General features: G+C 41.9%; 1 long non-coding RNA gene across 1 annotated transcript; it reads right to left on the bottom strand.

Moving 5' to 3' along the window:
* Nucleotides 1-7,376: 7,376 nt before the first annotated feature.
* Nucleotides 7,377-16,642, bottom strand: LOC109284175 (uncharacterized). The gene is made up of 3 exons (XR_002091527.2): nucleotides 16,503-16,642; nucleotides 16,077-16,233; nucleotides 7,377-15,198 (listed from the first exon to the last, which is right to left on the bottom strand). It is a non-coding gene; the product is annotated as an uncharacterized LOC109284175 (long non-coding RNA).
* Nucleotides 16,643-22,963: the final 6,321 nt, after the last annotated feature.

Raw genomic sequence — 22,963 nt, 5'->3', positions numbered from 1 at the left:
CCAAGCTGGGGAAATCTGGGGGGGCATCCCCCATGTGCTCGGCAGCAGGTCCAAAAGTAGACTGGAAATACTTCCGGTCCACTTCCAGGTTCACCGCCAAGCGCGCAGGGGCCATCCTGCACTCCTGTGGGATGCTCCATCTGCCCTATCATCTTAGCATTCATGAGCCAAGCCTGGTACCTTAAGGTATGTAGAAAAAACATTGAAAGCTGTGTCTAACACCTTTACTGTTCACTACCAATCTAACCTAGGCTGCTTCCAGAAACTATATAACTTAGATCATTTCTGCCTTGGCCTTTCTGAATGTCTATTCTTTGCCATAATCTAATCTGATTTGTTTGTCCAAATTAATTAAATTTTGCGTACTCCCCAATTCTTTCAGAGCTGAAAAGGCAGAAAAAATTGGTGCCAGCTATGAGTTATTTTTAAATAGTTTTAGATCTTTTCTAAAGGCCATGTGCATCAGCCTGGCTCTTCCATTATCTTCATGGATATTATAAAAGCATTATCACTAATTGTAAAAGATTTTTTAAATGAGAATTACAATACAAACAAATAAAAGCTGTGGTTTTAATTGATATTTCTGCCTTATATTTTTAGACACATGATCTTCTTGGAGGCGGTCTTTCTAACCCCACAATCCTCGATAAAAACAGAATTAGGCCCTTGGCCCATACAAACAAAGCCACTTGAGATTTTTAAAGTTGCAAGTTAATATGCATCCAACTGTACTGCTCCTGCCTTGAGCAGGAGGCTGGACTAGATAATCTCATGAGTTCTCTTCCCCCCTCTTCCCCCCATGATCCTATGAGAATGTTATTACAAACTTCTGAATAAAGCAAAAAATTATTTTCATGGCATTGAGCTTTTAAAAATTAATCCCCCCTTTTTAAATAGTACATTCTTTTTTTGGGGGGGGGGGAGGGGGAGGAATTCATATGTATAAACTCTGGAAGCATTCTATTTGCATTTTGCTTGATCCAGACATGGGCTGAGCATAGTTGCTTAAATCCCTGTAATGCTGAAAAAGGCGGCTGTTACTACCTTCTGTTAGACCCAGCAAAACCTGGTTGTTCAGTACCCTTGGGACACAGACAGAAGTACAACTTCCCACTGTAACTCCGAGCACTTTGCAGGAAGTGTTCTGAGTTACAAGGACCCTCCGGACCAAACAAAAATCCACTATTGGTGCAGGGGGAGGGGAACCTAACTGCTGGCTTTGATCTTGTAGCTGGTTTCCCCTAGCAATGGCCCCTCCTCCTTCCCAGCCTGTACTGTTTTCAGAATTAGAGGGGGAAAAGGGAGAAGAGGGATCTTGTTTTAGGGGTTCCCCAGCTGGCATTAGAGGGGGTGGAAGGGAGCCTCCCTGAGGTGGAGGGAGGCTCCTATCCACCCACCCAACCTCCAGTGTAGGCTGAAAAAAACCCATATTGAACTCTCTCTGCTCCCTTTCCCTTTCTCTCTTATTCTGAAAGTGGCAACAGGATGGGAGGCAGAGCAGACAGAAATTGCTAAAGACACTATGTTTTGAAATGTCTTCATCTGAACCCTCATGCAATGAAGGCTCAGATTTTTGTGGAGTCAGGCACTTTTAAAGTGTTTTGCAGCTGTACACTTCTGTTTGGTCACAGCTGTAGAGCTCTTTCAGGGGCCAGATCAGGTGTCACTTCTGTCTGTGCCTGTGTTGAGCTTTATGGACCTGTAGCAGGATGAGGGGATTGGAGAAGTGCCCCACTTGCCCCCTCCTATTGGGGAGTGCCCTGCTTGCACCCTCTCCCTTACCTGCAGTCCAGTGAAAAGCCCTGTTGGCTCACGGCAATGCAAGCAGGCAGAGTACTGAATGCAGCGCCATAAGAAATGCAGCCCAGATGCTGCATGCCAGAAGTCCTGGCCAGGAAACAGCAGCTGCCAGGGAGAGAGGCCTTGGCCAGAAGTGCCTCAGCTGGCACGCTGAGCTCTGGGGAGCCTAGGGCCCTGGATGAAAGGAGTCCCACCCAGAGTCACTTTAGGTAGGCCCTCCTCCCACAGGGGCACATGAGCTGTAGCTGGGAGGTGAGTCCCAATGCTGACTGGCTGGACACACCCTGGGGCAGAGGTAAAAGGATGCCAGAAGTGACAGGAGGGGCCCTTGGATGATGGATGAAGACACACATGCCAGAAGAGGGTGAGAAGCAGCTGGACTAGCCACATTTCTTTATTTTCATATTAGATGGACTGTCAGGAATTCCAGGCATAAGTTCTGGAAGGTAGTGATAAGACACTCCAAGGCTGGTGTGATGATTGAAGGATGACTGATGTGGTGACTGAAGCCTGGGTTCTGTGTGACCAAGAACCATATGGAGGCGTGTGACGGGAGTATAGGGGTGGAGGAGCTCCCAGTCTGGACCCCATAAGGGTCCTGCGAAACAGCATTCCAGAACACAGTGAATCATATAACGCACTGCTCCGACCTGGGTGAGCATCGTCTCTCACTGAGGCAAAATTCTATAACTTCTTCCATCAAGTTATGGTGGGTGAGTGCCTCAGCTGGGAATGGTCCTCCCCAGAAAGGGCAACAGGAGGGACAACAAGGCCAGAGTGCCAGAGATGTTACAAGACCATAGAGTGAAATTCTGGGACAGGGAAGAAGAAGCTTAGTGTTTTATTTTAAAAACTACCTGCATGTTCTAGATCAAATCCTCAGGAGCAACGGTGAAGGGAATTAGCCGTTCAATGCAGCATTGTCAGCAACAGTCCATCAATACTGAATAGGTTATGTATTACATTCTACTCATTGCAATCATTTCTAAATTTTGCCCAAATATACCCCACCTACCATCGGACTCCCATTTTGCATTGTGAATGATATATTTCATGTAAATTGAGGATGGTTAAAAATGACTAGGGTCATGATTCCCACTCAGAAGAAGGATTCAGAAATCCAAATTTCAGGATTGCCTTAGAACAAGGAAGGCTGTAGAGAACACACACATTCAAATGGAAAATTCGATTACAATGATGGGCTGTCTGCTTTGCAGCTTGTGGAAGCCCACCATCAGACACAAAAATGTAAAAACCGGGCAACAGGCAGTGTGGCAGAACAGGGCACTCTGCATTCATTCATAATTAGGTGTTCTATTCTGTTGTCACCAGATGCTGCCACGCACATTACACAACAGAAATGGGATTAGCAGGAATAACAAAACCTGTCAGAGTACAAAACCATGGCCTGGTAGTCCTGACAGCCTTCAAGGCATGCCAGAATATGGAAATCACTCGCCCTTCTTCTCTCTCTCAAAGATAAGCAACAAATTCCTTCTTAAAGTCTTAAAGTCAGGCCACCATGTAGCCAACAGAAAAAGAAGGGGAAGGGGGAGGAAAAGCAAATTTAACATTTTAGGAAGTATAGAATAAAAAAGCCACGCTGGTAATGAACATACTTGTGCCAAGTATTCCATTCTACAAAATACAGAACCATTTGTGCATGCTCAGGGTGTCTGTCTAACCCTATCAAAGTCACTTGGAGTAATAGTAACACTTACCTGGTTATATGATCTTCTGTGGAATAGTATGCATTGGATTTATCTTTATATGTGAGATAAAATGGAGTCTGAATCTCTGAGGAGCTTATGCAATCTGTTTTCACCCTCTTTCTTAGTGTAAATAATCTAAGTTTCATGGTTTTTCATTTCTGAAATGAGTGCTGTCCTTTGAAATGAAGGACACCAGCAAGGTAAACTTCCAGTCGCTTCTTACTCTTTCAACATGGTTTCCTACACTACCTTCATCCCCACTGCTTTTGCTGTAGATGACCAATTCAGCAAAGGTGATAAATGTTACCTTCTTGCATCTCTCTTGACCCTGCAAGTTTTTCAAGATTTCTGCTGGGGATTACATACAGAAGATATATTTCTTCATCTGTGGCACATAAACCATTTTTTTTATTTATTTCAGTCTGCTGAGGAGGCTCATGGAGTAATAGATAAAATGTCAGAAATAATTATGAAAAATACTGATATACACCATGGCAGAGAATTATACCTTTGGTAATGGCTGCTCTCATCATCTACAGTAGGTCCCCTGGTAGATATAAATACAAGCTTTATCACCTTATTTTAGATGATGATGTGTTGAGCCAGTGGTGATGAAAGCTCTGTTTTGAGAACTTCAGTTGGGGGAAAGAAAACATTTATATTAGGAAGCAGAGGTCATAATTTCAAAATAGAGTAAGAAATATAGAAATCTGAAGTCTCTCATAGTTCTAATACAATATCTATTAAATCCCATTCATGAAAATCCTCTCCTTTCTCTTTCAGTCTCAACTTTACTTCTGCTCACTTTTACCTTAAATATCCTTCCTTACTTCACCAGTGCAACTAAACATCTATGTTTAAGATTGCTAATAGCGCAAAAACTGTAGGAGATATTTAACCATATCTTGAATGGCAGCAAGTTGACAATGGCTAAGCTTAACAGATCTGTGTTAACACAGTGTACTCTCTTCACTAATTTGGAGTTACTATTCCAGGGAATTTTGAATGAAACCATGGTAAAACACTGTACGTGCCATAACCACCATGGACTGTTATACATAAAGAAGTCAAAAGGAATTGAGACTCCTGGTGGCTTTTTGATGATGTAGGTAGAAGCTTATGCTTTCCAAGGAAGTTTACCTTTACATCTACTGCTCTAATGGTGATGGAAATTTTGACTGTTCTGATAACATCACTGAAAAACAACCACAAGCTCAAGAAACAAGTAAAAATGCTCACATTTGAATATTTACTTCATCCTCCCTGCCTTAAAGAGCTCAACAAGATGAACAAGTACAAGATTTGATGACAAAAGACAGCAGCTCAGGTAATGTTGGGCGAGGGAATGACTGCCGGTGAACCAGAAGGTAGAAAGGAGTCTTTGACAAGGGTATCTTAAAGGAGAGTTCTGCAAGAGAAAGAGGGCATTGGCAGACAAGAAGACAGGGAGTGGTTCACCCCAGGCCTTGGCATCTGTATAACTGATGGCACTATGGCAAAGGGTAGGAAAGAACATAGAGCAAGAAAGGACGGTAAGAAATAGAACATCTGGCCGAAGACATATTAGGACTGGTCTTATTGGGTACTTGTACTTATTGGGTACTTGCACTACTACCATATAAAGTTACTTAATCATAACATTCCAATGGGGAACTTTTTGAGCTTAATGGTAGAGCAATTTCTGTTCTGAAGAATTGACAATATATGAGGTAGTTTATATTCTGCCTAACACATAGACTGGCTGTACTTACCTTGGTAGGAATGCTTTTGAATCTCTGGCTATTTGATCATTAGGTTTATTTATCTTTGTAAGAGAATCTTTGTTTTAAGTCTTTAAAAATATAATATTTTTTTCTCAAAGAAATGGATTTAAAATAAATTTATAGTTCTAGGAATGCAAAGATCAAAATGAATGACTGCAAGCTCTTTTTACTTTTATTTAATAGGAAAAGATATAAGGGAAGAGGAATTTTATGTATGGCATAAATGCTAAAGTGTTTTTCTCTCTTTCAAAATGCATTAGAAACATGAATAGACTTAGGATGCCAGTTAAAAAGCAGTGATCACTCACTATAAATTATTACTTTTTGTATTTAGGTAGATTTGGAGAACTAGTTAAAGAGGCTGTGGATCAACTTGAACTGTGAGCTGCCTCTCTGCACACTGGAAGATACAAGGAGGCAAGTCTTTACTTATATAAGAATAAGGAGTAAATCACCTCCTACTTTTAAATGATATTTTTATAATATTTTTAACAGCTTCAAGATGTGTTGGACAGCAATGTGATTTAATGATGGTCCCTGATGGTCTAGATCCAAAGATATTAAGATCAGTAGAAAGACTCCCATTAAGTTCAATAAGGTTTGGATCAGGCTAAGTAGGTCATAAAGGCTCATTCTAACTCCTTTTGCAATCTATGAGAGTCTTTTGATGGATGCCAAAACCCTCAGGTTCTTGACGTGAAAATGGGGAAAAATAATGCTTGGTCACCTTTATGAAACTATTCACATCTCAGATAAAAGGCTAGGCAAATCCAAAGCATAATCATAAATATTTTATCCATGACTGTATGGAACTAGAATGTTCATGAACTTCACTTTTCAAAAAGTTATTTAAAAAAAAAGATCTGAACCATGAAAATGCACCCAAATCAATTGTAGTTCAGTCTATGTTCTACTTAACAAAACACCTTTTAATATATGTAAGGGTGGGGAGTTCTGCTCCATCTTGAGAACTGTAGTGTTATTTATATGCAGGCAGAATTGCAGTCCTATCCAGGAGTGTTATGTGTTACATCACCCTCCAATGTACCCCTAAGACAAAATCAAGTTTAAATGAGTTATAATTATAATCCAAAGTTTAAAGAGAATTTCAATGAATACAGCTTTCCAAAATTGTGACCATTATTTCATGAACTTGGATGAATGCTTTCTGCACTATTTTGTTTGGGTTTATTTTTCAACCAACATACTTTTGCTCTTTCATAAAATCTTGTATTAAAAGATGAGAATAATCTAATTTTCTTGTACTTGAATGAAATGTTATTTATCTATTTAGTTTGGCTAAGCAATTGCACAGGGTAGGCTGAATTATTTGTTTATCTGTTAAACTGAGCTATTTTTATGGCATAGCAACAAAACAAAAATCTCTACTACCATGGCTAATTTTATCACCAGTATTCTCAATTAGTAGTACTCCCAATACTTAAAAAATGAATTCCTGTATAATGAATATAAAATGAAACCTATACTGTCCTGATTTAAAGAATGAGTATAAATATAAAAAAATGTTCTACAAATTTTTAAAATACACATTCACTTTATTATTTTATAATAAACTTTGATTCCACTTAACTTTCAGCCTGAGTTCTCATTGGCAATATTTCATTAATAAATCATTAGAGTAACCATTGATCTACTAAGCTATTTAACATAGCACAAATGGCAAGAACTTATTTTAGACTTGAAGCCCCATAATGTCCCTTAATCGTTCAAATATTTTATAATTTCATAATGATATCTTGTTAAACTGTCTCCAACTCCAAAGATGATGTGAAAAGCATTTAGAGGAAAGGCACTGTTGCCTAGTGTTTAAGCACCGAAGCGCTGTTCAGGAAACTTGGGTCTGTTCTTGATTCTGTTTCAATGGCCTGCTGGGTGAGCCAGTCATTCTACCTCTCCAGTTTTTCCACCTGTAAAATGGGGATAATGACACTTACCTTTGGAAAGTGCTTTGTACCATGTAAGAGCTACGGTGGGAGAAGTGTGTGTGTAGGGGTGGGGGGGTGGGGGAGGGATAGTAAATTAGCCATGGCTGATATTTTGGTCTGTACAAATACAGACAGGATATTTTTCCCTGGAAAATATTTGCAGAATGACCGTATTTCTACAATATAAAATCTAGTCATAATAGGAGAGATACAACCTTGTGTACATGGAAAGCATAAGGACCTCTCTGCTACTTAAACCTGAAAGTCTGGCTGCTTTGTGAATCTACATCAGTGATAGCTGCACCCATGAAGCTGAAAATAGGACTAAGACCTAGGCAGACAACAACATCAATGTACAGAGATTATCAGAAAGTGGACCTATCACAGAACATTGCAGAGTGGATAGGGACTTTTAAAGGGCACTTATCATTATTTTTGGAGTTGACACTTTATTATTATTCTCTACTCGCTGGAGAGGCATAGAGGAGGAGTGATTGGAAGCATGGTTCAGCAAAATGTCAGGATGGAATTTCTTTGGTTTTAACCTACTTTTAATTCCCTTGAGGATTATTTCCTAGGCCTTGTCAACCTTAATTCTTCCAGTTTTCTTTGGCAATTTTCCTGTTACTAAGCAGGGATTATCCACATACTTGCTATTTTAGGGGGCCTGTAGACATACTCTTTCACTTTCTAATTAGAATGCTCCAGCATCACCTCATTGTCACGTGTATTAAGCCCCCCAGAAGTTTCAAAATGGCCATGAGGTTGCTTTATCTAAACCTTTTCGAATGAGCTTTAGATAAAGCATCCCGCAGTCATTTTGAAATGCACAGGAGCTTAATACATGTGATGGTGAGCCGTTTTAATTAGAGCAGCTATCTGGGAACTGTTCTAATTAACCCCCACTCCCCACCCACCGATCATGTGTATAGGCAGCCTTAGTTACATATTCCTCTCTTCTCTGTATCTTGGTCACTTTCTTCACCTTGTACTTTTATGCACAGCTCTGCACATATGCTCCTTGTAGGATCTTGTCTATACTGATTGTTGTGTAGCGTTTTGTGTTTTTATAATGGATAACTGTGCTCTCTCATTTCATGTATTAAAAAAAAAACAAACTTAGGCTGTCTCTGCTTTATACAGACCAAAAGAACTAGTAGTATGATTAATTCTTAACAAAAGGTGCATTCAGGTTTTCATGTGATAATTTTTTTTGTAACTGTTGCTAATTGACAGAAATTTAATTTTAGTGACCACCAATCGTAGAAACACTGGGCACATATGAACATGCAATTAACATGACTGAATGAACTCTGGCACAGTTCACTCAAGAGTTATTTCTCCCAGGTGCAGCATTTATACCCATGCCTGGGACCGCAGCACAATGAGCAGGGGTGGTGCAGCCCCTGCTGGCATGGGGGCTGGACATGAGTGTGCTACAGTGTAGGGATCGCTGGCAGCCAGTTCCTGCACTGTAGCACCATTGTGCCCCAGCCTTCCCTACTCTTGTGCGTTGTGATGCTCTAAATAACTCCACCATAGGGTAGTACTTGTGTCAGGCGGTGCTATACTATGATGGAGTTAATTAGTTTACTCTGGCTTAATAGTGCCATAAGTGTAGATGGTGATGCTTTACAACTCCGCAGTAAAGTGCACAAGTAGATGCTCCCACCCTCTCTTAGAAATTAGTTCAAATTTGTTGCTGTGCATTTTTTTAAGAGGATACTTTTATTAAAATTCTAATTTTGCTTCCTGGAGCTGTCCCAATCAATGGACCTGCTTTACTAAGGAGAAGTATACATGTGCATGAATGGTTCCTGGATTGGATTGTAACCTGCTATTAAATTGAGCGGAAAGAAAATAGTAGATCTGGACATACGTTATTCAGATGATCTAATTTTAGTTCAGCCAGCTTGATTTCTTTTAATTTAAGAGTGTTGCTACCCTAATTATGTGTCTTTTTGTTGGTTATTTATTTTTCCTTGTTGGCAATATAATGGATTATGTCCTGGGAAAACATAAATAAATATTTTCTAACAGCAAACAACCATATTTCACTACTTACAGCTTTTCAGATTGTTATCTACAACTATCATTACTGTTCTGTTGCAACCCTCACTTTTTACAGATTGAATGCTTTGCTGTTTGAGCTCTGACCCCAGCAGATATCATATAAAAGGTCCCTGTACTGAAAAGCCTCAGCGCCAGTAGAAGAGTAGAGAATAGTCAATGTTAAACCATGGACAGTTACATACATGATTGTAGTTTCTAAATGATTTAAAGCAAAAAAGATTGTAATTCTTATTACAACACCTATTTAAGGATTAATTAGAATATTTAAGCCAATTTTGTTAAGACAGATGTACTCAATTGCTTAATTGTTTGCAAAATGGAGACCATAGTGACTGAAAAGTTAGACCTGAAATCAGTTATTTTAGAAGTTATGCCTTGCAATTGGATTCTGCATGGGCAGATCTCAGCAAATGTGCAATCTCATCAGCGCCAGTGGATTCTCCAGACAGATCTAATTGTTTCCTTAGAGGTTTAATCTAACTAGATACTCTTAAATAATTCACTTATTTTTAATACAAGAAAAATGTGGGTAATTTAGTCCACATATTTGAACAATGCTTACCATGCAGAACTTCCGTGCAATTACATTTCTTTCTCTTTCCCTCTTGGCATGTGTTACCTACTTATGTATATTTTTTTAGAAACAGTGACCTTGATTTGAAAATATGAGCACAATCAATAAAACACTGAAACTTCAAAGTGCTTTTGTTTATACTTCAATCCTTCCTATCACCTACTGTTTATTGCTCTTATGTCATCAATCCCACTGGAGTTCAAGAAAACTTAGCTGGTTTTCTATAAACTCCCAGAACTATTCTTTTCCCATGTACTCTCATGTCTCTACAACTTCTGATGTAAAACAGATTTTAAATTTGTGTAGATCAGAGGTCAACATGAAAGCCTAAAACAAAACAAAAAAAGATGGCATTCAACTTGTACTTCTGGTTTCTATTACAACTCCCAAACTATCTTACAGTCATATTAAAAATGGTAATGTTATCCTGCACCATATTCTACCTGAAATTAAATAGGTGCTCATTTTAGATAAACTCATATATTGGTGAATTGTACAAAGGAATTGTACCCAATTTTACCTTCATATTAAGAGTCAAACATCTTCTGATGGTACAACCTCTGTATAGATTTTCATTCATTGACTTTGGGGTAAGAACAAAAGCCAGAGTATAGCCCTTTACTTCCATCACTACGCAGTCACTCAATACTCATGCATCTGTTTATTCTTGATAATTGACTTACTGATGTGGTCACCAGTTGGATCAATGGCTTTGTGATCTGGCAGAACTTTCAAAAGTTTCATTATAGTTTCTGCAAGTGTTTTACTGAAGCTAAGCAATATCCTGAAGCATTAATATTTCCATTCCCATTTCTATGATGCAGCAATAAATATAATGGGACAAACTCTGAAATCTTTGCTTAGGTTTAATTCCTCTCTGAAATATGTGGGAGTTGAGTCTTAGCAAGGAACAAGGATTTGGCCCAATATATTGCCCTGTTTTCCAGTATTTAGGTATGTATCAGGCCTACTGCATTTTTAATGCAGAACTGAATCTGTTTAATAAAAGATTAAATTTTCTCTAGTCCTTAGCATTGAAGACTTCTCTCTTCACAGGCAAATGCTTTCATCCTAATCATGTAGAAGTATTTGGCAGAAGAATCACTGAAATTCTACTATGCAAGACGTAAGTCAAATGAGATTTGTGTGCTTTTAAGGGCCCTGCTAATGTGCAGGTAAAGGCGCAATAGGAACTAATGCACAATCCACACCCTCGTGCCTCCTGCCATGCCCCACATTCATGGAAGGAAGCATGATGGTGGGATTGCACATTAGATCCCATCATTACCTATTACTGGTGCGGGGGTGAGAGGAGGGGGAGGGCAGGAACCATGATCCCCAGCTTTCCCTACACTGGCTCTTGTGGCTGCAAACCCCACAGCTGACGGGGCTTGATGGAGCTTGCAGCAGGGGCAGTGTTCTGCCTGCTGCCCCCACTGCAAGCCCTGCAGCCAAAGATGCTGCCCCTTCTGCGAGCCCCCACTGCAAGCCCCACAGCGGGGGAGGCTCACAGAAGGGCAGTGCTCTCCCTGCTGCAAGCCTTGCAGTTGACAAAGCTGCTCAGTTAATGGCGATCTGAGCCACAGGGGAGCACCTGGCCACATGTTCAATTAATAGTGTGATTAGAACAAGTTACAAAATCATTACACCTTTTTTTTGTGGAATGACTTTGTAGCTTATTTTTTTATCACGCCATTAATTGGTTGAACATGTAGCTGGGTCACAACTTAAGGCGTGATTACTTAGTTAATCAGTAGTAGCTGCTAGTTTGTGTGTTTGTGTCCCCATATACACACTTTAGTTGCACTACTGTTTTGGGAATTGTCCATACAGCAGCACACATGGGAACTGGATATGTCAGGGAAGGAGGAAGGTATGTATGGAGAATCTACAGCTTTGTCTCCTGTGACCTCATACCCTGAAGTTTGATATGAGGCCATGGTTTCCCCTGGTTTCCTTATAAGAGACTTGCCTGTGAGAAGGGCTTCAGTTCTTGGACTCTGAGAAGCAGGAAGGAGAGGATAGGTCTGGCATATGAGGTGGATCTGAGGGGTGGAGTGTGCTGGAACAGCCTGATATAAGGATCTCTCTGCAGCCCAATGCCCATGGAAAATCACTTTGGTTTCTATAACTTCATTAGGAATTCTGGTAGTACTTACATGAATACCAAGTACTTTGACAAAGTTTACAAGTTCCCACAAACAGTCCTGCAATCCCCCAGGATTAAAAAAAAGAATGAGTTGGGCCCTGAAAAATCATGAGGCATTTGGCACATTCTGACTCAAATCTAAGGGGACTGTTTCAATTCTGTCTCTGTTTTCTTTCATTAGAGGCATACACCCAAGTGACTGTGTGAAAGCTAGTTATTTTCTGTAGGCCATGACAGAAAATTGCATTCAGTTATTATTTATTTCTTATTTTGCAGAATAATAATACTTTGGATGCTGCTGATTTGCGTTCCCCAAAATCTTTTGGCTTTCTCATTCCTTGCTGCTCTTGATGCTCGGAAGCAACACATCCTGAATATCTGCATAAATCTGCATAAAATCCATTCCATTGCTCACAGTACCAGAAGGTAGCTATCTGCAATTCCTCCACAATGAAACTGTGACGGGAATGTAGACTTTCTGTTCCAGTGTATCTCCACATGGTTGATTATTAGTGGAGGGAATAGCCCTGACAACGCTACACATCTGCAACTTAGACATCAAATCATATGGCAAATTGAGATCAAGCATGAAACTATATTTAGGAGGAGAATAGTCAATAGCAGAGTTTCCAGACCCCCATATCTTTCCTGCAGAGTAGTACAAAGCCATAGGAAGAGCAAAAATTGTTCTCCTCCCCTTATTTCTGTATACAATTATTAGCCTACTTAATATAATATGTAATGATTTGAGCTATGATGAAGAGATCTTGGCTACCATGATTTGGTGCGTCTTTCTAATGACACGTCAACTCCTATATTTAATGAGAAATATCAAAGCAACATGCTCATATAAAGTAATGTTTCTAACCACTGCAATGGCATATTTAGTGAAAGAAATTTCCAAACTCACTCTCTGTCTCTCTCTGTCTCTCTCTAACAAACACACATGGGTTTAGAAACAGTGGATCATAAAGGATCTGTTTCATGTAACTTAGCACAAATTTAATTTTGAAATATTTGTAAATATTCAGTCAATTAGACCACTTGATTGGTTGAAGACAGATTACCCTTTGCTATATAAAGGATTCCATTTCTACTGACCTTTTACCATGAGTAGAAGATATTAATAAATATATAATCACAAAGGCATCTTTAGCCTTCATTAGCTAAATGTCAAGTTTCTTGTAGGGGTGGACAAATTGACTCTCTCCTTTCCATACTGCAAAATAGTTATCCTTATTCCATGCTATCTTGTAAAAAGTATTTTTTTAAATTACCCCATTTCTTAGTGAATTTAACCTAGCTTCTCCATGAATTCCATTTACTACCAGCTGCAGGTCTATTCAAATTTGCAAGATAGAGGCAGAAATCTCTGTTGCCCATAAATAATGTCCTGAAGTACTCCCAAAGTTGTTCTTTTAAAACTTTATCTTTTTAAATACAAGCCCTGCTCATTCAGTTATTAGATTATGCAGCCTTTATACACTATTGTTAACCACAGACATTGCTGTGGCTCTCATACCTGTAGTATGATTGAATTGTTACTAAACCCAGGATTTAAAAATAAACAGAATAATTAAAGTCTGCAGAACTACATATAGGATCTCAAGACTTTTCTGTTTCACTGATCATCACTGCTTTCTTTCTAAAAGGCAAAGTATTTGCTAACTGCAGTTTGCCTGCTGTCCTCAAATAAGTTTCCAGGTTCCCTTTGTCAGAGAAACAGAGAATGCATTGCATGTCTCCACAAAAGTATAGACAGCATGCTCCAAAAGACATAAAATCAAGTCTTGATCCTACAGAGGGATTTGTATGTAGATTTTGTATCCATTCAGCATCCCCAAGCAGGAGTCCTTGGACTTGGATCCTAAGTAGTTTTGATTCCACATTTGGAATTAAAATAATTAATGGTGATCTGTTAAAGAAGCTGCAATCTTGCCAGATAATCACCAGGGCTGGATGCCTTGGTTACTCTCAGGAACATTAAGGTCCACCCATCCCAAATAGATCAATTTGTGGGATGGAGACTGTAATCTCTTCTCATCCAAGCACAGCTGATCTAGTGCTATAGGCTCCAGGTATGCCAGGTAATTCTGACATTTACAGAGAGCTCAGTGGGAAGATGATGAAGGTGGAATTATGAACCAGAATGTAACAATAATATCATCAAAATGTTTGTATATACTACCTGTACATCTAAAATACCTTCGTCTATTGAAAAATTCTATATAGTAGAAAATACTCTATATAAATCTATAGAAGTGAATACATTATGGAAGTCTATGGAAATTTGAAAGCATCCTATAGAATTGTGATCTATAACAGGGATAATATTTTCTATTATATTCTGTTGGATGGTTCAAAAAACTTATTGGGGAAAAAAAACTTATTGGAAAAGTTTTCTAACATATCCCAAAGGACTTTTCCATAAAGACTAATATAGAAGTTGTACATATAAATAGCTCAAATGCAGGATATTAAATCAACTAATAATACTAAACTGAGCCTTTGAAAGAGAGTCCTGAATAAGGAGTGATGCAAAACACTGTGTGTCTCTTCAAAACAGTATGCCCATATGGGGATGCATGGCGCAACCCAGGTGCTATAATTGTGAACATGCTTTTAGAGCGTACAGGTGGTGGAGACTCCTTGTGTCATACCTACATGTGCGCACGAATCCAGAGATCCTCTATGGAGCCTTAGATGTGGGTGAGTCGACTGATATTAGGATGCTCTTAATATTCAGGAAATGCTTGGAAACATTCACATTCAGAAAGATTTGGGTGGCTGTGAGAGCTTCATCTGGATATACGGAATGGCAGCACTACAAAACATCAGTGTCTGAAGGTTGATCCGCTATTGTTCGCTATAGCTGCCAGTGTCCCAAGGAGAGTAAATGCCATCTACCATATTATTCCCTGGATGTCATTTGTCAACACTGCCAGCTGTTTATCAGTAAAAGGAGATATACTGAAAACATGGCTTCCTTCACTAAAAGAGCAAGACATGCTCTTCAGTCAGTAGGCGAGATGATGGTGCCACAGTGAAGGAAAGCAGCAGTAGCAGAGTAAGGGGTACACTGTTAAAAGAGAAGGTCACAGCAGAGATTCGGCTCATTCATTTTTGCAGACAGTGGCTTCAGACTGGTAGCAAATCAGGGCATCCGGTGGTTGGCTGTGCCCTGGGAACAAAGCAAAAAAAATATAGCAAATAAAAGTAATAGTTTATTCTAACTCCTGCTGGAATCAATGGGAATTTTTCCACCGACTTCAGTTACATTCCTATTGAACCCTGAAAGTGTAGATAAAAAAGAAGAGCTGGACAGACTGAAATCTCATCTCCCATAAAACTGTGGTGTTCATTTTGACTAAAAAGAAGAGGCCTGCCTGCTGCAGAGTGGGTTAATGGTCTGTCACTGCATGCAGCATTTTCATAAACACTTAAATGATTTAGCAGCCTAAATCCCATTGAAAGCCAAACATCTGAAGGAAAAATCTGGAAAGGGTAGTGTGAATCAGAGTCTAAATCCAACCACTGATTGAATCTTGGAACAGTCCTTCAAAACCAGATCTGGCATCTGTAGTTCCTAGAAGTTGAATAGTGCCTGACTGATTGTTTAGCAATGTTCAGCTGGCCAAATTTAGTTGCGTTTTGAGATAGTAGCAATTTATATTCAGCCCCCTTTGCTCCTCAGCTACATAACTGGGCATATTAATCCTCTGTGGGAATTTACAGCGCTGATATTATAATGTGCAGTGACTAGCATATGAGATACAAACATGCTATGCAGCATGCACTACATGCAGTTTGCAAGTGGACTGTTAGCACAAAGCATGCAGCATATTAGCTCTCTGATTCAGTAAGGGATGGAGTCCCCCCAAATCTTTTACATGCAAGTCAGGCTTCACATTGCTCACAGGAAAAAATAATTCCTTTATTATAGAGACAAATACCAACATGTTGATGGAAGATAACAGAAATGTACATGCCAGCATAAAAATTAGATATGCAAATATAAAAACGAAGGAAGCTTTTTAAAAAAAAAATGGAACTGATTACACTGTCGCTGATGGAAATTATATGGGCATTTTTCCTTTAGCAGCCCTTTTCAGTATGACAAAAGCAAACTGTCACAAAGGAAAACCACCATCCAGGTACCCAGTGCTTTCCAGTTGCCTTTAGTAGTGGAAGCTTTTTCCAAAACTTTGTAGTTAGCCTAAAAAAGAAGAGGATAGCATTAGAGCATGTTTTCTGTCATGCAGATTTGTGATCCATCCCTCTTCTAGCTGTATCTTCCTCCCTGCTGCAGCATCACCCCCTCTTGTTTCAGTCCCTTCCAGCAGAGAGAATATGTTTATTTTAAACATCTGTTTCTTCATTTTCCAGTGTCAGCTTTAGGTTCAGTTTCCCCCTCAGCCTGTCCTGTGTCCTTTCTAGCTGCACATGCCCATAATTTTGCCAGATATTTAATATAAAAATGATTACCTTGGCTTCCTGCAAGCTCTGCCACTGCTCAGTGCTTGGTTGCTGCTGAAATCAGTGTGCTCAGTGATGATGTTGGCTGTCTCTAAGCTAAAGCATGCAGTTAAAAGCAGCCTCCAGGAGCAGCAGAGAGTGTTAAAGATGCAGACTTCAGCATTATAGATGCATACTACTGGGATCAAAACACTCCTTTTTCTGTTAGTGGGGAGGATCTTCTGTGGTCCTGAGTTGTGTGTTAGAATGAAACAAAGCAAAACAAAAATCCTGTATGTTTCATTAGTCTTCAGAAAATCAAGTTATTAAAATATTCAGCAGCAAATGTACATCTGGAATGTCAGCAGGAATGACACAATTTACCACTTCCTATGCAATGACTATATAGGTATTATTCCCATGCAATTGTAAACTTTTTGGGGCTGGGACTGTCTCTTACAATGTGATTGTGCTGGGGGGGCCCTAGTTTATTACCTCCAGTACAATTAGCCACCATGTCATTGCATTTGCTTGTGCAAATAATTGCTCTTGTAAAGATGACCCTGTGTCCATACAAATCTAACCTTTTTGTGCAAACAGGTGTGAAATGTGTCACCAACTTCCAGATTTACTTGGAGTAAATTGGCTAAAATCCATTTTTTGTGGATGTAATAAACCCAATATGCATGTAGAAAATGAGTGTAAGCCAGACTGCTCATCACTGGCATCTTTTTGTCTGTGGGAGACGGTGGATACTGCAGCCAATGACATAGATGCTTTGCCTTGTCTCTCATGACTGAATAGTCCAATCGAGATTTGCATGATCTATGGCAGTGGTTGCAAATGTATGTGTCAGAGTTGGGTGGTTCGGGAAGTGCTTGCTTCCTACAGACTTTTTTCTCTTCAAGCTGTTGGAGCCAATTCCCATCACGGACTTTAATGTCCTGGTGGAGATGCTGATGCCATTTGTTCTGATCACTAGCCATGGTTTCCCATTGTCCAGGATCAATTCCAAATGCCTTCATATCTCACTTGCATGTGTCTTTGTAGTAAAGCTTAGGGCATCCTGTTCTTGTTTCCTCTGATAGTTCTTCGTATAGCATGTCCTTGGGTATATGTCCATCTTCCAATCTGCTCACAGGCCTTTCCAGTGCAGTCATCTCTGTCCGAGTAGGGCTGTAACACTAGGTAAATTTGCCCTTTGAAGAACCTCTGCATTGGTAACTTTATCTTGCCATCTGATTTTGGGTATGCGGTGTATGAGTGATTATGCACCTCCGTCTTTTGATGGCATTTCCTCCACCAAGGTTTCCACTCCCTTCCTCAGGCACTCATCTGCCAGAAGCCATTGGCACTTCCTGAGGTTGCCAAGTTAATTAACCACTGCCCAGCACCTGGCATTGACCAGTACAGGTGGTACCACTTATGGTCATAGAAGTAGTAGGTTTTCAATCCTGACCTGACAGTATTGTTCAGTGTTATTAAAATGATGGGACTCAAACAAATGATCTTTGCTTTATTCTTTTGATAGTTTATTACTGTAAATATTTCCCCAACAAAGGGAGACTTCACTAATCAGACTTCCAGGATGAAATATATGTCCAAAGAATTCAGACAAGAAATTGGATTTGGTCCTGGCCACGGGTGACGACCTGGTACGGGGTCTGTGGGTACTTGACCACCTGGGCGATAGCGATCATTGTCTGCTGGAATCACCATCCAGCGCAAGGTGGCAAAAGCCTCCAGCAAGGCAGCAGCCCTCGACTTCAGGAGGGCAGACTTTAATGAGGTGAGAAAACTAGTGGGGGACGCACGAGGTCCCAGAGCAGGAGGGAGTTGAGTGTCCAGGAGGAGTGGTCGTTCCTTAAGGAGACGATCCTCCAAGCTCAAAGGGAAATAATCCCTTCATGAATCAAAGGGGGCAAGAAGGCGCAAAGGCCCCCATGGCTCACCAAAAGCATCCGGGAACGTCTCCAAACAAAAAAGGAGGCGTACCCCCATTGGAAGGGAGGGGCCATCACAAGAGAGGGCTATACCTCGGTAGCTCGGGAATGTAGGGGGGTGGTCAGGAAGGCCAAGGCGGAAATGAAGCTGGGACTAGCAACCCAGATCAAGGACAACAAGTCCTTTTTCAAATACATAGGGGGGCAAAAGAAGGTTCCAGGTAATGTGGGGCCTCTGCAGGACACGCTAGGAAATCTGGTCATCTCACCTGACGGTAAAGCTGACATATTCAACAATTTCTTTGCCTCCGTATTTCTGAGGAGGGACCCAGATATCTCCCCCACTGGCACCCCCGAGGGCCCTGTTGGTGGCACACCCAGGCCTAGGGTTAATGAGGACCTTGTCAGGAAACTTCTGGAGGGACTAAATGTATTTAAATCTGCAGATCTTTATGATCTCCACCCCAGAGTGCTGAAGGAACTAGCAGGGATCATTGTGGGACCTCTGGCAGAGCTCTACGAGCAGTCATGGTGCTTGGGCAATGTGCCGGAGGACTGGAAAAGGGCCAATGTGGTCCCCATCTTCAAAAAAGGGAGGAAGGAGGACCCAGGAAACTATAGGCCTGTGAGTCTTACCTCAGTCCTAGGGAAGCTTTTCGAAAGAATTGTCCTGGCACATGTCCAGGAAGGGCCAGCAGGGGAGGTTATGCTCAGGGGCAACCAGCATGGGTTCATTAGGGGCAGGTCTTGTCTAACCAACTTGGTGGCCTTCTATGACCAGGTCACCAAGTCCTTGGATGCAGGTGTCACAGTGGATATAGTCTTTCTGGACTTCAGGAAGGCCTTTGACACGGTCTCTCACCCCATTCTCAGTAAGAAACTAGGAGACAGTGGTGTTGATGCCTACACGGTCAGATGGGTCACTAACTAGCTGGAGGGCTGCACCCAGAGGGTGGTGGTGGATGGGTTTTATTCAACCTGGAAGGATGTGGGCAGTGGGGTTCCCCAGGGCTCGGTCCTTGGGCCTGCACTATTCAACATCTTCATTAGTGACTTGGGCGAGGGGGTAGAAAGCACCCTGTTCAATTTCTCAGATGACACTAAGATGTGGGGTGAAGTGGGTATGCTAGTAGGAAGGAACAGGCTGAAAGCAGATCTAGACAGGTTATAGGGGTGGGCCAACGAGAACAGAATGGGGTTCAACACTGACAAGTGCAGGGTACTGCACCTGGGGAGGAAGAACCAGAGGCACACCTACAGGCTGGGGAACTCCCTTCTCACCAGTGTCAAGACAGAACAGGATCTTGGAGTCATCATTGATGCCACAATGAACATGGGCTGACAAAGTGGAGACGCAGTCAGGAAGGCCAACCATACCTTGTCGTGCATCCACAGATGCATCTCAAGCAGGTCCAAGGAGGTGATCCTCCCCCTCTATGTGACACTGGTCAGGCCGCAGCTGGAGTACTGCATCCAGTTCTGGGTGCCACACTTCAGGAGAGATGTGGCCAATATGGGGAGGGTCCAAAGGAGGGCCACCCACATGATCAGGGGTCAGCAGGGCAGGTCCTACGAGGAGAGGCTGAGGGACCTGAACCTGTTCAGCCTCCAAAAGAGAAGGCTGAGAGGGGATCTAGTTGCAGTCTACAAACTAGTCAAGGTGGACCAGCAGGCATTGGGAGAGTCCCTGTTCCCCTGAGCACTCCCTGGAGTTACAAGAAACAACGGACACAAGCTAGCGGAGGGTAGTTTCAGGCTAGACATTAGGAGGCACTACTTCACTGTCAGGGCGGCTAGGACCTGGAACCAACTTCCAAAAGAAGTGGTGCTGGCTTCTACCCTGGGGGTCTTTAAAAAAAGGCTGGACGAACATCTGGCAGGGGTCGTTTGACCCCAGTACTCTTTCCTGCCACAGCAGGGGTTCGGACTAGATGATCTCTTCAGGTCCCTTCCGACCCTACCAACTATGAAACTGTGAAACTATGATATGGACACTTCTCTGGGAGATGGACTGACATCCTTCCATCAATTCTGGGGAGATATGGAATTGCAGTTCTTGGCAGGCAGCAGGTCTTACTTGAGTTCATCTGGTCCGTGTGCAGGCACCCACTATTTAACTGTATCCACCCAGCTGCTCCAGCTGCACTCCACGTGGGGTTGAATCCCACCCACTCCCTCCAGGGCAGTACGCTTCACTCCCACACCTGCCCCCACACTACCCACACACATCCCCAACACCCCACACAACTCCCCCCACACACCCATACCTTCCACACCCACCCCCACACCCCCTACATATGCCACACCTACCCATCCATACCCAACCACAACTGACATGCTCTCCCACAAACAATATACAAGAGTAAGACTTTATTTTGAGCTATAATACACTTGCCTCTATATACACTGTGCAACCACATGCAAATCAGGACAAAAATATATTTTTAAATACAATTAAAATGTTATAGTAGATGTTTGACTTTTAGTATATGATTTGTTTTTTTTCCAGTTCCAAGATGGCACCCCCCCCCCAATGGAGTGCTTCTGGGAGCAAGGGGAGGGACTTCTGTTGGGATGGCAAAGGTCAGGGGTTAGGATTGGGACTTCTAGTTCCAATATGGCAACCAGAGGTCAGGAGACCTGTCAAGGGACGGAGCTACCCTAGTGGCCCTTGACAGCCCACCAAAACTCATTAAGTGGCCCTCCAGCTAAAATAATTCCCCAGATCTGAGGTAGATGGACTAATTGGGTGATGTCAAATAAACTGTTGGTCATTTTCTCTCTTTTGGTCCCTTGCTCTTCTTGGTAACTCATGCTGTATCTCTCATACGCTTCCCTTCTTCCAGGCCCGTCAGGTAATGGAAGAGTAATCTCTTGCTTCTGTTCTGGCAGCAGCATCTCCTGGTGCAATCCTCCACTCTCCCCAAAGCCAAAATGAGTTCTCATGTTTTCCTGTCATAAAGGCACTGGGTGCAGTGTAATAGAAAGTGTGCGGGCCGGGAGCGGTCTGAGGCCCTCGGGGTTTTTTTTTCGCACGGCAGGCTGTGGCCAGCAGCCTGGACATGCCGGGTCGGGGAAGGCAGGCGGCACGCTAGAATTAGGCACGGAAGCTTGGTGGTTGATTAAAGATTATTTTACTTACACCAAAGATGGTCGCGGTGCAGGCAGGAAAACTTGCTTGAGTTGCAGTTACAGACAGAAAAGAAGAGAGGCGGACTAGAGTTCCTTCCCGTGAACCTTCTAGCCCAATCCAGTTGAAAGCTCTAAACCACGAGCCTGTCGTGTCAACCGAAGAAAGTAACTCGAAGCAAAGAGCTCTGAATACACTCACACAAAGTTTGCTAGGCTCCGTGGAACTTGTGCACAGGGAAGGGTACGTCAAGGGATCAGGCGGCGATGGGGAGAGGCGAGAGGCTGATCAGACCCCTATAGCCTTCTTGAGATACACGCTGGGTCCGATAGGCTCCGCAGCGCTTAGAGATCTTCACGAGATGTGAAGTTCTCCTCCTCCAGATGGTTGTGGAGTCCTCCCTTGCGGGGTTCTCCTCGGAGTTCTCCAACTTGGGCGGAAACCGCTCAAGCCTCTTATATGGCTAGCAGGCCAATCACTAGCCGCCACGTGGGAATAATTTAGAACTGGCCAATAGTGGGACACAAATTTGTATACGAATGGCGGGCACTCCTTGCACCGTGCATTTCTCTTTTGCAACCTAGAAATGCACCCTGCAAAGAAAGCTATGAGTGACGGGAAATAATTTAGCAGTGCCGAAGCACACACAAACAAAAATCACACCCTTGGGTTGTGACAGAAAGAAATAGGATCTCTGCATCCGTGTGTGAAGGCACCAACATTTTCCATTGGTCTATTGTCCAAAATGTTATAGGTAACATTTTTCTTGATCTTTGTAGAGTGTATAAAGAAAGGGTTAAAAAATTCCTCTTTTTTCTATGCCTGGGCAAAGTCCAGAGATTGGAGATGTTCCTGTACTGAGGGAAGGAGAAGGACAGCTGCTTCCATGTATTGTAGCAGGTACCAGTTATCACAGTGGTGTTGGGAGACTGTATCTGGAGCTCTGTTCCACTCCATTCTGCACCCTCCCGCATTGTTGCTACTTGGTGGTGCAGCAAATATATGACTCCAGGATATTGTCGACATTGGAACAGATTGTTTCTCCCAGGGATGGTGCAGCTACAGTGGAAACCTAGTTAGTTTGATCTACTGTGTGTACTGATCTACTGTGTGTACTTCTAGAGTGAATAATCTCGGATGCTTTCATTACTGTACTGTAGATTCAGAATAAACCTGCCTGAAATGTATGGTCAGCGAAGGCACACACAAAAAACAGGAGAATCTTGTTCCAGGTGTATAACATGTTCCTTGTTATCTACTTTCCCAACAAGGAATGGCTTTCAGGAGCTTGGGGATTCTGGAAATAAAGCCTGTACAGAATTAAAATGTAGTGATATAAGTTTGTGCCTCGTACATTAAATAAATAGTCCCTCTGCATCAGAAATACATATATGCATGGTATATGGTAATGCTACAAA

Source organism: Alligator mississippiensis, chromosome 7, assembly GCF_030867095.1.
Source record: "Alligator mississippiensis isolate rAllMis1 chromosome 7, rAllMis1, whole genome shotgun sequence".
NCBI lineage: Eukaryota > Metazoa > Chordata > Crocodylia > Alligatoridae > Alligator > Alligator mississippiensis.
The sequence above is the reverse complement of the archived record's forward strand: the minus strand, read 5'-3'. Positions and strand labels throughout refer to the sequence as shown.